The 15,350-nt window shown below is 47.5% G+C and overlaps 1 long non-coding RNA gene across 2 annotated transcripts in view; it reads right to left on the minus strand.

The window, feature by feature from the left end:
• The window catches only part of LOC147359152 (uncharacterized), a 72,211-nt gene extending 61,445 nt beyond the window's left edge, over nt 1-10,766 (minus strand). Inside the window, exons 1-3 of one of the 2 annotated variants that reach the window (XR_015140562.1) lie at nt 9,814-10,764; nt 9,004-9,225; nt 7,307-7,396 (exon numbers count right to left, since the gene is read on the minus strand). This is a non-coding gene — a long non-coding RNA (uncharacterized LOC147359152). Of the gene's footprint in view, nt 1-7,306; nt 7,397-9,003; nt 9,226-9,813 lie in introns of both variants that reach the window. The other variant, XR_015140563.1, reaches the window with a different exon arrangement.
• Nucleotides 10,767-15,350: the final 4,584 nt, after the last annotated feature.

Raw genomic sequence — 15,350 nt, forward strand, 5'->3', positions numbered from 1 at the left:
TACATGAAATTCCATTACATATCAGTAATAACAATAAATGTTTCAAGAGATTTCAGTGTCCATTAGTGGGAACACTAACTTTGAACCCCAATTCAGCAAAATGTGATCCTCACCCCCAAAAATTCCATTCTTACTGTAAGTAGACCTTTATTACAAAAAATTGAACTCATTTATCATTATTGTTTGTATTATTATATTTTGAATTTTATCAGTAAGAATTCTATGACAGTTGGTATTCTCTGTTGTACTGATGTAAGTGCCTACATAATATTCTCTGTTTCACCTTTTGGCCTGTGCTGTGCTCAGTTGTGTCTGACTCTTGGAGACCCTTTGGATTGTAGACTTACCAGGCTCCTCCGTCCACAGGATTTCTCTGTCAAGAATACCAGAGTGATTTGCCACTTCCTCCTCCAGGGGATCTTCCCAACCCAGGGATTGAACCTGCGTCTCCTGAGTCCCCTGGATGGCAGGCGAATTCTTTACTGCTGAGCCATCTGGGAAGCCCACTTCTTAGCCCGCAAAGCCTATAATATTTACTATCTCATCCCTAACAGAGAAAGTTTGCTGACCTTGGATTTAGAGTATGTATACCAAAATGTCAACTGTGGTTTCCCCCAATTATTTAGATTATGAATATTTTCATTTACTTCTTATTCTTGCTACTTGCATTTTCTCATTGATCAGCAATGAACATGTATTAGCCATGTAATAAAGAAAATCAGCTTTTTTTAAAACCAGTTCTATAAAGAAAAATTAATCCTCCAATCAAGTTGATACATGCATCACTAATAAAAGTTCTCCATTCCATAAAGCAGACTCACTTCTATGCAATTCATTGTCTTTCTCACCAGGAGAAGTTGCAATCAAACTGAGGATTTCTATAAGAAAAGTCCTTGTGTTTTCCTCAGAACCACATCAGAGCAGAGAATTTTCAGGAGGACGCTTTCATCTGGCACAGGCTGAATCAGACTTTTCAGAAGCCCTGCGCGAGTTTACGGGGAGCAGGCAGAAAGGGTGGCCTGTGGAGTGTCCTCCCAACACAGCATCTGACGTCCCACCTCTTGAGATGCTCTGCAGCAGGTTGCACGTTTGATTGGAAGTAACCATCCCCAAATTGATCCATGCTCACAGGTTAGAGAGCATCAGGGCAGTCAAGGGGTGGGAAATGAGCTCTGTCCAACTCATCCAGAACAATCTGTGCTGGTGGTACTAGTCGGGTATGGTGGTGTCCAGATCTTTTATCTGTTTTCAGAAGCAACTTTACACTGAATTCCAACAGGTATAAATCCATTTTTATCCATATAAATTTATTTCATAATTTCAAGTGGCAATATTTACCACTTACGGTAATCACACAAGGGAAATGAGGCTGTTCAGATACAAATTAAAGTTAGATTTAGGGAACTTCCCCGGTGGTCCAGTGGTTAAGAATCCACCCGCCAATGCAGGGGATACACAGGTTCCATCCCTAGTCTGGGCAGATTCTACATGTCTCAGGGAAACTAAGCCTGTGCGTCACAACTCCTGAGCCCCTGTGCCCTGGAACCCATCCCCTGCAACAGGAGAAGCCACCACAGTGAGAAGACTGCACATCACAACTAAAGAACAGCTCATGGTCGCTGCAACTGGAGAAAGCCCAGGCACAGCAATGAACACCTCAGTTCAGTTCAGTCACTCAGTCGTGTCCGACTCTTTGTGACCCCATGAATCGCAGCACGCCTGGCCTCCCTGTCCATCACTAACTCCTGGAGTTCACTCAGACTCACGTCCATCGAGTCAGTGATGCCATCCAGCCATCTTATCCTCTGTCGTCCCCTTCTCCTCCTGCCCGCAATCCCTCCCAGCATCAGAGTCTTTTCCAATGAGTCAACTCTTCGCATGAGGTAGCCAAAGTACTGGAGTTTCAGCTTTAGCATCATTCCTTCCAAAGAAATCCCAGGGCTGATCTCCTTCACAATGGACTGGTTGGATCTCGTTGCAGTCCAAGGGACTCTCAAGAGTCTTCTCCAACACCACAGTTCAAAAGCATCAATTCTTCGGCACTTAGCCTTCTTCACAGTCCAACTCTCACATCCATACATACCACTGGAAAAACCATAGCCTTGACTAGACAAACCTTTGTTGGCAAAGTAATGTCTCTGCTTTTGAATATGCTGTCCAGGTTGGTCATAACTTTCCTTCCAAGGAGTAAGTGTCCTTTAATTTCATGGCTGCATTCACCATCTGCAGTGATTTTGGAGCCCCAAAAAATAAAGTCTGACACTGTTTCCACTGTTTCCCCATCTATTTCCCATGAAGTGATGGGACCGGATGCTATGATCTTCATTTTCTGAATGTTGAGCTTTAAGCCAACTTTTTCACTCTCCACTTTCACTTTCATCAAGACAGTAGGTGTTACAAGAGGGCATCAGAGGGCAGACACACTGAAACCATACTCACAGAAAACTAGTCAATCTAATCACACTAGGACCACATCCTTGTCTAACTCAATGAACACCTAGGACAGCCAAAAATAAAAATAAATTAAAAAAAACATTTTTTAAAATTAGCTTTAGACTAGCCTCAGCATCAAGTTTATCCTGAGTTATATTTCTGTTACATGAACTCAATAAAATCCTGAATCCCATACACGTGTGATGGCAAGCATTAACAGCTTTTAGCTGCTTGCTTTTCAACCCCAGGATAACCTTCAATTAAACTGATCTAAAAGCTTGAAAGAAAAGTAATAGAAAATGTTTGTCTTAAAAATGGAATCACTAACATTTTCTTCCAACTGCCAGTATTTCTTATCGTCAGTATGAAAGCCAATCCAGTAGCATCCAAAACTATAATGAATGTTAAAATGAATAGATTTTAATGTATTTAATATCAATAATATTAAATAAATATTAAAATGAATATAAATACAGTATGTCTTGGGCTTCCCCTGTGGCTCAGTGGTAAAGAATCTGTCTGTAATGCAGGATCCACAAGAGCTGCAGGTTCAATATCCTGGAAGAAGGCATAGCTACCCATTCCAGTATTCTTGCCCAAAGAATCTCATGGACAGAGGATCCTGGCGGGCTACAGTCCATAGGGTCCCAAAGAGTCGGACACAACTGAGCACAACTCGGTATATTTACCATCTGAAAGTGCCAATTATCATGCAACTCACTACTGTGTTGAGTGAGTAAGTGAAAGTCGCTCAGTCATGTCCAAATCTTTGTGACCCTACGGACTGTAGCCCACCAGGCTTCTCTGTCCACTGGATTCTACAGTCAAGAGTACTGGAGTGGGTTGCCATTTCCTCCTCCAGAGGATCTTCCCAACACAGGGATCGAACCTGGGTCTCCTGCATTGTAGGCAGACACTTTACCATCTGAGCCACCAGGGAAGTCCTGCCAGATGGCTTAAAACAACTGAAATTTATTCTGTCACAGTTCTGGAAGCCAGAAGTCTGAAATCGAGATTTGCCCAGGCTACACTCCCTCTGAAACCTGTGGGGAATCCTTCCTCCTCTCACCCTAGCTTCTGATGGTTTGCCAGCACTCTCTATCATCCTTGGTTTATAGATGCATCGCTCCGGTCCTCCATCTTCACATGTGTTTTCATATCCTCCCTGCGTCCAAATTTCCATGTGCATAATGACACCACTCTGACTGGATTAGGCCCCACCCTAACGAGCTCATTTTAACTTGATTACCTCTGTAAAGACCCTGTCACCAGTTAAGAATACATTCTGAAATACTGGGGGTAGAACTTCAATCTATTTTGGGGGGAAGATATAACACATAACTGATGGCAACTAAGAGTGTCCACGGTGCTAGGGTTTGGATGAGTGCTGAACCCAGGTGTCCCCAGGGGACTGGACAGGCCTAAGGGCTATGAAAGGGGCCGAGTCCCTGCGCCTAGCTGGAGGAGGAGCGAGTGTGTGGTGCATGCTGTTCGCTCATGGTGCGGTCTCAAGCACATCGCAAACACCACCTGTTTGCAGACACCACGTGTTAAATTTACATTATCCTCTTGTGAGCCGGGTGTTATTGTGACCATGTCACAGATGAGGAAATGGAGGCCTGATGAAGTCAGTAGACTACTACTCGATTCCTTTCGGTTTCTGGCTGTGATCTACTGGAGAAAATGGGGTTTGCTGTTTGTGCTGGTGACTACGTCATTTCCATTCCCATTTTATTCCCAGTGGGCTTAGACTCTAGTCAGTGATTATGGTGACAGTCCCCTCTCCTGGTTTTAGAAATGACTCACTGGGTGGCATCTTTTATCTTGATTTAACCATGAGCATTGTGTGAAAGCAGAAGTGAAATATTTTGCCCTTTTTCCTGAAGGTGTCACAGCTGTCTGAGATTTTTGACTAGGCATTGAGTTGAAACACTGATTTCAAAGTGCCTGGCAATGGCAACCCACTCCCGTACTCTTGCCTGGAAAATCCCATGGGCAAAGGAGCCTGGTAGGCTGTAGTCCATGGGGTCGCTAAGAGTCGGACACGACTGAGCGACTTCACTTTCACTTTTCACTTTCAGGCATTGGAGAAGGAAATGGCAACCCACTCCAGTGTTCTTGCCTGGAGAATCCCAGGGATGGAGGAGCCTGGTGGGCTGCTGTCTATGGGGTCGCACAGAGTTGGACACGACTGAAGCGACTTAGCAGCAGCAGCAGCAACATGTGGTGGCTCAGATGGTAAAGCATCTGCCTACCAGGTGGGAGACCCGAGTTCAATCCCTGGGTCTGGAAGGTCTCCTGGAGAAGGAAATGGCAACCCACTCCAGTATTCTTACCTGGAAAATCCCATGGATGGTGGAACCTGGTAGGCTACAGTCCATGGGGTCTCAAAGAGTCGGACACAACTGAGCGACTTCACTTTAACATGTGTTGAAAGATGTGTGTGTGTGGGGGGGGTGTTGTTGCTTTTTAAAAATATCCTCATAATCACCATATACAGTAGCTTATTATTTTTTTTAACCGTGTTCCACAGCATATGAGATCTTAGTTCCCTGATCAAGGATTGAACCCAGGCCCCTGCATTGGAAGCTTGAATCTTAATCACTGGACTGCCAGGGGATTTCCCTGAAAGATTTTAAAAAAATATATTTATTTGGTTGCGCTAGGTCTCAGTTGCCACATGCAGAATCTTTAATTGTGGCATATGAACTAAATTTTAGTTACAGCATGTGAGATCTAGTTTCTGGACAAGGGATAGAACCCAGGCCCACCCTGCATTGGGAACATGGAGTCTTAGCCACTGTTAGGGAAATTAAATGAATAGTCTGGTTTAGGCTTCAGATACAAAGCACAGCAGGCCTCTGACCTTGCTTCTAACCTGCCTGGACACTGTCCTGACTGGGAGTGACTGCCTGCTGTGAGTGCAAGGCTTGCAGCACCATAGATAAGATGGGGGAGAAATCTTGAGATTGTTGAACCCCTGGAGGGGGCCTGGTCAACCAAGCCCCAGGCTTCACTACATTCCAAGTTTTACACAACAAGACAGACAGCATTAATAGGAAAATAGGCTTACAATTTGGTCACAGATTGATGATAATATCAGTTTGCGTCCTGGGATTACAAGTGGGAACCCCTGAACTGCAATCTGTGAAGTCTTACCAGCGGAGCAGATGTGCTGCCTGGGACCCTTTCCCAGTTGGGACTCCAAATGAGCTGTGACACGGGATTCCCAGCGCTGATTAAGTCTGGATGTTGGTCATAAACCCAATTTGGTGATGTATTCTCTGCTCTTTCTACTTTTCTTTTAATACTAGCATATTGAAAGTAAGCTAGATAATTCTCTAATAAATATCTGTGTTATTTATTTGTATATAACAAGTGGCTTACTTTGTTAACCAATCCTTTGAACCTGAGACGAAAGTGAAAACAGCCACTGCATCACCAGGGGAGTAACTGAGAGCTGTTTTTAAATGAAGAATAACCTGGAAACTCTGTGCCTCTGAGACGTGTGTCAGAGATGGTGCCAAGAATCATCCAGGGCTTACCCTCTGCCAAATCGAGTCTAAGCGTGTATTTTCTCATTTAATTATCCGAAAACGCCTGATGGGATTGGTATTAATATTTTAGCCCCATTTCCAGATTTTAAAAAAATGAAAACTGATAGTCCAGTTGAATCTTTTGTAAGTGAGAGAGGCAGGATTTGTCTGATTCGAAAGGCTATGCTTTGAATCTTGACTGTTCCCCTGTCATGCACACACACAACCACCACCAAAAACTCAGCAGAGTTCAAGTTCAAGGGAATGCAAAGACCTACCCAGGAGAATGCTCACACCCTCTCTCCAGACCTGAAAAAGGGGCTTTCCCCCTCCCATGCGGTACTACAGGAATGGTTCAGCAGCCTAGGGGCCCTCTTCTCACCGAACCAGGTAGCTATTTTGCAGTTGAACTTCAAAATCCACCAACCGAGGTTTCTCTGGTGCATTTCCTTTGCCCTCCCCCACCTACACCCTCCCTCTCCCCTTCTGCTTATTAACTCGGCAGGCTTACCCAGCACCTTTTATTTTTAGGATCTCGAAATGTTCGAACAAGACATTTGTATTATGTTGCTGTGCTCATGACTGGGAAACCAGTATCACAAAGACTCTGTGATCCTGATGACTTAGATGGTTATGCAACAAACAATTCAAGATAAAAAGCCTCGGGTGAGGGTTGGGAGGGGGCTGTCGTAGACCCTGTCCCCAGGCCCCAGGGTTTGCTGATCTGGGCTGAAAACAGCTCCTTCCTTCCAAGGGCCACGTCTGCCTCTGCAGCGAGGGTGTTATTGACAGGCACGGTGGGGCAGCCAGCTGGGCTGCCTCAGAGTCAGGCTCACCCGCGTTAGCCATTTTAACCATCATTTAAAATTCATTTCCAATACTAGGAATAGCAGTTTGTCACTTTCTCTGTTGTTTTTTTCCACAGACATATTAATATGGATGTGGCTAGCAGCTTCCAAGCTCTGAATTGAGCTCATTAAGTCACAGCTGGCTGGGAATACATGTCAATCTATGCCTTTATTTCTCAAGCCGGTTCTATAATGAAATTAAAATGGACTCCTCCACACACCCCCCTCCCCTCCAAGCAAAGCCCCTTGACCCTCTGGGAAGTGGATGCTGTGTCCAGAGGATGCTCTTTTCTCGGAAGAAATGCATATATAATTCTGGTAATTAAAACATTTAATTTGGTGATTATCTTCACAAAAAGAAACCACTCGGATTAACCCTGGTGTGGGGACATTCCATCCAGCTGTTAGAACCAGGGCGGCCTGTCCCCTCCGCCCTCCTCCCTTCGAGGGAGGAGCCCACCCGCTTGGGGGTGCTCCCTTCTCACTCACCAGAGACCAGTTCTCGGAGTGGAAGTGTGGCTGGCCAGATGGCCCCCAGCAGTACTCAACTGGCCTCAGCTGAAATGCATGGTTGGATTTCTGAAACACAGTATTTATTTTTTAAAAGGGCTTTAAAGAAAAAGCTGATTCATTGTTACTCCAGAGGAATTCCTTAAGGGAAGATAATACCCTTGCTGCTAAGTCATTCAGTCGTATCCGACTCTTAGCGACCCCATGGACCGCAGCCCACCAGGTTCCTCCGTCCATGGGATTTTCCAGGCAAGAGTACTGGAGTGGGGTGTCATTGCCTTCTCCGATAATACTCTTAAGAGCCGACATTTCCTGAAAACCTTTATGGTTTAAATAAAACGAGCTGCGTGTCAAATAAATTCACCTGGGGAGCTTGTTAAACAAGGGGATTCCCAGGTCCACTCTGGCTGTCCTGAAACAGGAACCTGGGCAGGGGCCCATGATCCGGCTTTTAACAAGCTCCCCGGTGATTCATTTGCATCCTGAAGTTTGGGAGTCCCTAGGGGTGTGGGGTGTGGGGTGGGGGGTGGAGGAGGAACATGGGGAGGGAGAGGACACCCACTTATCATCAGTGCTGGGTTGGGGTGTAACAGTGAGTCACTTGGAGAGCGATGTGCTCACCTGACACCCCTCTGTGCTTCATTTGGATGACAAATTAGAAAATGATGTGCAATTAAGCTTTTCACGAGGCACAGGTCATCGGTTCACCCCCTCTGTACCTCAGAGCCAGGCTTTGTGTCCCTGGGTAATCAGGGAAGTCACTAAGACTCCCTCTGTTGTGTGGATGGGAGGATAGCAGGCCAGACCTGCCTGTCGATCTGGGAAACAGAACGGGCGGAGTGAGTCCTGCTCTGCTCTCAGGAGCTGCTGAGGAGCCCAGCGTACCCGCAGACGTTATTGTATGTGCTGTGCTCAGTTGCTAAGTCGTGCTGGACTCTGCAACCCTCATGGACTGTAGCCCGCCAGGCTTCTCTGTCCATGGGATTCTCCAGGCAAGAATACTGGGGTGGGTTGCCATTTCCTCCTCCAGGAGATCTTCCCAACCCATGGATTTGAACTCGTGTCTCGTGCATTGGCAGGCGGATTCTTTACCACTGAGCCTCCAGGGAAGCCCAGTAGGGGCTCCCAAGTGTCAACTCAACCCAGGGTCATCCAGAGAACTTCTTAAAAATACAGATTTCTGGAGCCTGGCCCTGAGCCATTGAGGGAGAGTGTCTTGGAGGCTGGGCCCTGAAATCTCTATTCGTGGCAATCCTTCCTGGGGAATCAGGAACCACTGAGAACAGAGAGCACTGCTTGTTGGATCATGAAATTATTAGAAATAAACCTACAGAGAAGTCAATGCAAAGAAAAGAAGCTAGACATCAGATGGCAGGGGAACCAGGATCTTGCACCCCTAGATTCTACCAGATTCTCCTGACAAGGGGAAGGTGAGTGATGAGAACTATAAAGAAAGACAGCCCATTAAAAGAGGCTGCTTAATTTGAATTTGTTTTGCTCCCTTTTAGTAGCAGGAGCTTGTAAAATGATAGGGAGGGTGGGATGAAGATTTTAATTGCACGGGCTGCTGGCTCCTGTGAGGGAATTTCTTTCTTTGTTTTAAAGCAGTATTTCCAGTGGTGTGTTGTAAGTGGGTGCTTACAGGGAAAAAAGAAAGAAAAAGCCGTGATACGTACCGTTGACTGATTTCCCTGGAGTAAATCCTCCTTCCGTGGCCTCTGGCAAGCTACTAACATGATGTCACCGAGCATGAAACTGAGAGGAGATACATGCAGTCGGCTCTTCTCTGCTGGAAGGAACCCATTCCAGCACACCTCGGGATGGTCCCCAAATTCAAAGGAGACCTTCCTGAAACAAATTCAGCAGTATCTGCCGCAAATGTCACCATACTGGAATCCCTGTGGGATGGAGACAGGCAGAGTAACACTGACTGTGTGGTTGAGGGCGGGCTTCTCCCCACCAGGCATGCAGACATCACTGGGTACCATGCTGGGAGCCACAAGCAATGCTCAAGCAAGCACAAGGTCCCTTGTCAAGGAGCCAGCAGCCCACCTAAGGCAGAGCCCTATTCCCTAAGGAAGTGGGGACAGGCAGTGGAAACAGGAATGAAGAACTTCAGGTGGGGGAAGGGGTTCTTTCTCTTCAAATTCTGTTCATAATCACCCACTACAGAGTTCATGAAAAAGGAAATGGAGCTGTAGTTGGGAGCCCGACTGGACAAGCAGATTCTGCAATATTAGGGGGAAGAGCTTAGGATGACAGAGCCTGCACAACACGAACTGGAGTGGAAACGATCCAATTAATCATTCAAATTTGTGTCTAAGGAACCATGATACTCGGTTATGCATTTCAAGTACCTCTTAAAACCTGCTCTGGAGAGAGGTGTGAAACCCATGATGGATGTAAAATTAGCACATATTTTCCCAGGTAGGTGAAAATGTGCTAGGTAAATAATAGGAAAGAAAGCAGAGATTTCTGGGAATTACCTCGTTTGCATGCGTGAAGAAAGAACGAGATGGGGTGGGAGGAGGGAACAAGGCAGATCCCAGATCCGGTGGGAAATATCTTTTGTATTTGTGGTCCTCAGGGAGAGTTGGTTGTTCCTGAAGCAAAAGCAGCCAACAGTGTACAGCTCTGCTCTGTTCCCATGTTCCTCTAATATGTTGGGCAGATCCAGCATGAAAGACAAGGGGTAAAGGACAGCTGAATGCAGTTCATTTCAGTTGCTCAGTTGTGTCCGACTCTTTGCAGCCCCATGGACTGCAGCACGCCAGGCTTCCCTGTCCATCACCAACTCCCAGAGTCCACACAAACCCATGTCTATTGAGTCAGTGATGCCATCCAACATCTCATCCTCTGTCGTCCCCTTCTCCTCCTGCCCTCAATCTTTCCCAGCTTCAGGGTCTTTTCAAATGAGTCAGCTCTTTGCATCAGGTGACCAAAGTATTGGAGTTTTAGCTTCAGCATCAGTCCTTCCAATGAATGTTCAGGACTGATTTCCTTTAGGATGGACTAATTGGATCTCCTTGCCGTCCAAGGGACTCTCAGAAGTCTTCTCCAACACCACAGTTCAAAAGCATCAAATCTTCGGCGCTCAGCTTTCTTTGTAGTCCAACTCTCACATCCATACATGACTACTGGAAAAACCAAAGCTTTGACTAGATGGACTTTTGTTGGCTGAATGCAAGGACTGCTTTATTTTCAAGCTACTCCTGTTGCAAGAAGGCAAGCCTGGAGCATGTCAGTGCCCTTGTGTGTTATGTTTGGGATGGGAGTAAAGGAAAACTAGTAATATCCTAGTTTACTAAAGAAAAAAAAAAACAAGATCCTGCCGTAAATGAGCTGCTATAAATATTTGCTGGAGGGATTGGCTGACAAACAGCGATGCGCTGGAGCCAGCCCCAGGGCGCTGACGGGCTCGAGCCATACATGCACATCTCTTCCCAACTTGACATCAGTGACGTGACACCAACAGCTTGAAATCGGCAGGGGCAGTACTGACACTGCAGTAATTGGCAGATTCTACAAATCGGGTCATTTGTCCCCGGAGGGCCAGTTGTTAAGACCTACTACCATATCACTGCAGGCAAGTTACTCTAATGGAAGGTTGGATCACAACTGTGTCACTAAGTCTGCTCAGGCCACCATCACAAAACACCACAGGCTGGGTGGCTGAAACAACAGATACTTCTTTTCTTAGAGTCCTGGAGACTAGAAGTCCAAAGGCAAGGTGTCAGCAGGGTTGGTTTCTGCCGAGGCTCCTGTCCCTGGCTTGCAGGTGGCTGCCTTATCACTGTGTCCTCACGTGGCCTTTCCTCTGTGCCTGCCTATCCCTGGCATCCCTTCCTCTTCTTATAAGGACACCAGTCAGGCTGAATTAGAGCTTACTCGTATGACCTCATTTGACCTTAATTACTTCCTTAAAGGTCCTATGTCCAAGTACAATCACATTGGGTGCTCTGGCTTGAGGAGCCCCTGGTCAGCACTCCCTGAGCATGAGTCTTCCATTCTGACACTGACAGACAGCTTACTTCGGCCCTCCCACACCACTTTGGCGTCTGCACCGTTGGCTGCCTCCTGCCTGTTCTCCCATCAGCCCACTCATCCATCAATGTGACAGGACTGCGCTAGTGCCACGAGTGTGGCAGTGCACGTGGCAGCCTGGTCCCTGCACACATACGCAAGCCACGACAACTGGCATGCCTCCTTGAGGCGAGGGCCGGCCATGAGAGGACAGAGTGGGCTGACCCTGGGGAAGAGCTATTTGAACTGAGATCTGAACCACTGAGTAGGGTTAGCTGAGTGGAGAGGAGTTAAGCGTGGGCAACACAGAGCAAACAGCCGTGCAAAGGCACTGAGGTAGAAAGGGCAGGGCGTGTTCTGCTGTCTTCAGGCAGTGCTCCCTTCTTGGAAACTTCTCCTGCCACCACCCCCCAGCCCCCACTCTGATGAGTCCTGCTTGGTGGAGAGGCGGCAAGAGGCAAGAGAAAACTCATAGACTGGGAGAAGGTGGTGTGAGGGCTGGGGAGCTTATTAAGAGGCTAGAGTCCCTGGTTAGTTTTTTTAACTCTTCAGTGATTATTAAGAGAATGAGAACCTTGCAGGGTGAGAGACCATGACCAGAGAGAGTAGAACTTCCAGCATCAAGAGTCAAGAGTGAAGCACTTCTGGGAGATGATGGAGGCTGAAGGGGCCTATGGCCTACGGGGAGGGTGCTGAGGTGAAGGTTGCTGACGGCAAGCATTTCAAGAAAGGAAGAGCCTGGAGAGAGGCCAGCCTGGGAGTCAGTCAGAATATACGAGGAGAGGGCAGAAGAGCTGCAGGAAAGACCCCAGTGGAGACCACAGGCCCCCCTGCGGGTACCAGCTGAGCGTGTAGGAAAGTTCGAGGGGGGCTTTGCAGCCTCTGACCCCGCTCCTTCCTGTTTTGCTGCCTCCAGTGGGGAACTGTGCTGCTGTTGGCAGGGGAACATAGCTAGGACTGCGGTAAAGGCCAGGGTTTGGGGACTGAACTTTGACAAACATTGGGAAAACAACACTCCAGATTGATTTATGTAAGAGATAAATATTTGTTTGCAAAAATAGGAGTACATGGGATTAAAAAAAGAGAAACATAAACTCAGGCATTGCTAGTATTGACTGTACCCCGGTTTCCCGGCCACCCAGAGGCAGAACTTAAACAGTAACAAACCACATGTTCTTGGCTGGTGCCCACCATGGCTGAGCACCCAGCCTTCTGCCTGGTGTTTCTCAACTTTTTTTCTGGGAGCTTTGCACAAGTGTCTCTAGAAGCTCACAACAGCCCTCTCTGGCTCAGCTGGGAGTCCCACCACTCTGCCCACATCCTGCTCCAGCTCATTCTATGGAGGGTCCTGGTCATGTGGCCCAGAAGTCACCTTCCCCAGGGCTGTTCTATCTTGAGGACTCTGGCATCATTGCCAAGGGTGCCGTGTCCTGAGGCTTCTGCACTGGTGCTGCCTCTTGCAGTTTCCTGGAAGGACACTGCTCCTGGGTCCCTCTGCTTAGTCCTATGGGTACCTCGTCCTGGTTGGCTCTGGGCACCTGTGTTAATGTACTGAAGCCTGGAAAGGGACAGAGCTTTGCTCTGTGTTCTGGAAATTTTGACACACAAAAGTCATCCCCTACTTCAGGTCACAGAGGGGAAACTGTGTGATCTTGTCTTCTTCATGATCTGAAAGTCAGCTAGGGTCCCTCTGGCCCTGGCGACTCACAGCCTGGACCCCTCTGTGCAAGCCTGAGGCACTCTCCAAGGTCCCCAGAGGAGGCTGGCACTGTCACCTCGGGGCCAAAGCTCCTGGCATCACAGTCAGCTCAGCGTGTGGGTCCCTCACCATCTCACACATGCCATTTTCTGTTTCACACCATCTTGGCCCTGCCATGAACCTCAACTCATTCTTTGATTTTTATTAAAAACAAAAAGACCTGTCATTCATATTAGTGATCAGTGAGATGTGCTAGGCATTACTAAACACTTAGGGGGCAGATAGAGGTTTATATCATGGCAGCATGTGTGTGTGCTAAGTTGCTTCAGTCGTGTCTGACTAGCCGCCAGGCTCCACTGTCCATGGGATTCTCCAGGCAAGAATACTGGAGTGGGTTGCCACGCCTATCTCCAGGGGATCTTCCCAACCCAGGCATTGAACTCGCATCCCATGAACTCCTCTCCTGCATTTGCAGGTGGATTCTTTACCACTGGCACCACCTGGGAAGCCCTTATCACAGCAGCATAAACTCATAAAGAGATTGGACTTCCCTGCATCTTAAAAATAACCCACTAGCGATTGTACCTGGGTACACAGGCTTTGCAAAACAGTTCAGCAATGTCTAGCCCAGCTGAAACTTACATATATACCCTGACCCACCAATTCCATCCCACAGGCATGCTATGAATATTCACCAAGACGTGTAGGAGAATAACTCTATGGTCATAGTGCCAACAACAGCCTCAAATGAAAAAATGTCCAGATGTCTGTCTACAAATGTCCAAGAACATAGAAAGCATATGTAGGTTGTGGTGTATTTACACAAGAGAACACCCTACAGCAGAAAGGAGTGAAATACAAATATCAGGCAACAATGAAACTCACAACTCTTATGCTGACTGGGAGAAGTGAGACACCAAAGAGTAGATGGGTTTTTGTATATTTCCATTTATACAAAACCAGGCAAAATGAGTTTTGGCTGCTTGAGAGCAGGAGGGGTTGTTAAAGTCAGAAGGAGGCATGAACAGGGGGTACTCAGAAGGTTCTGTTTCTCGATGGAGGTGCTGGTGACACGTGGAGTCACCTGGTGGCAATTCACCAGTCCCGTTTGTTGGTCTCTAAGGCACAGGACAGAGAAGGCAATGGCACCCCACTCCAGTACTTTTGCCTAGAAAATCCCATGGACGGAGGAGCCTGGTAGGCTGCAGTCCATGGGGTCACTAGAGTCGGACACGACTGAGCGACTTCACTTTCACTTTTCACTTTCATGCATTGGAGAAGGAAATGGCAACCCACTCCTGTGTTCTTGCCTGGAGAATCCCAGGGACAGGGGAGCCTGGTGGGCTGCCGTCTATGGGGTCGCACAGAGTCGGACGCGACTGAGGCGACTTAGCAAGGCACAAGACATGAGCGGTCTTGCCGCCCTGGCTCCTGTCCCCTTAGTGTTCACTCTTCTGGGTTTCTCCCTCTCCCCTTAACCTACTCTTTTGGCACAAAGAGATATTTGTCTCTAAGGCAAGTTCCTGCACCAGCCTTTAAGATAATTTCCCCCACCTGGAAGGGTTAGGTGGGCTTGGGGAGGGGCCCACAGCCTGGCAGTGCTGCGTGGTGGCTATACCTGGAGCTCCAGAACATCACCAGTACACCTTTGGCCTCCAGGGCTTGTCAACTGGGCAGCCATAAACAAGTGACTTGGCTGCTCTTTGCCTTAGTCTCCTCTTCTGTGAAAAAGTGACAATGTGTTAGCACAGACCTCAAAGGACTGAGCGACAGGATCTAGTGGACAAACACGTGACCAGCACCTAGACTACCGCCTGGATGTGTAGCCATCGCTGCTGCTCTGAACCCCTCGTTTTATAGAGTAGCCAATGAAAAGAGCTCCATTTTGAGTTCTTCTCTTGATGTCATACATCCTGACCAACTACAGACTCCAGTATGGGTCCATGCAGTGGAGGGGCTGGATGTAACAGAGGCTGAGAACAGAATCAGGCCACAGGCACCAGGCTGCACTTGAAGTCTAGGCCTGCCTCCAATCTGAGCTTTATACCCCCTCCTCCTCTAGTTCTTTCTCCAGAAGCAAATGGAGCCCAGCTGGACTCACCATTTCCAGTCCACAGGCTGATCCAGACCCAACTAAATTCCTTGAAGGGGTTCCAAATTAGCTGAAGCCAGGACATTGCTACATAGGTTTTTAAAAAAATATCACTTATAACCAATCAACTTCTCTCTTCTTTCTTTATTTTACACCCCCACAAGCACGCACACGCACACATGCTTTATTCACAACTGGGTTTTTAACTT

The sequence above is a fragment of the Bos grunniens genome, chromosome 14 (genome assembly GCF_055505025.1).
Source record: "Bos grunniens cultivar Pamir isolate PY7600 chromosome 14, Bosgru_T2T1.0, whole genome shotgun sequence".
In the NCBI taxonomy this organism is placed as follows: Eukaryota; Metazoa; Chordata; class Mammalia; order Artiodactyla; family Bovidae; genus Bos; species Bos grunniens.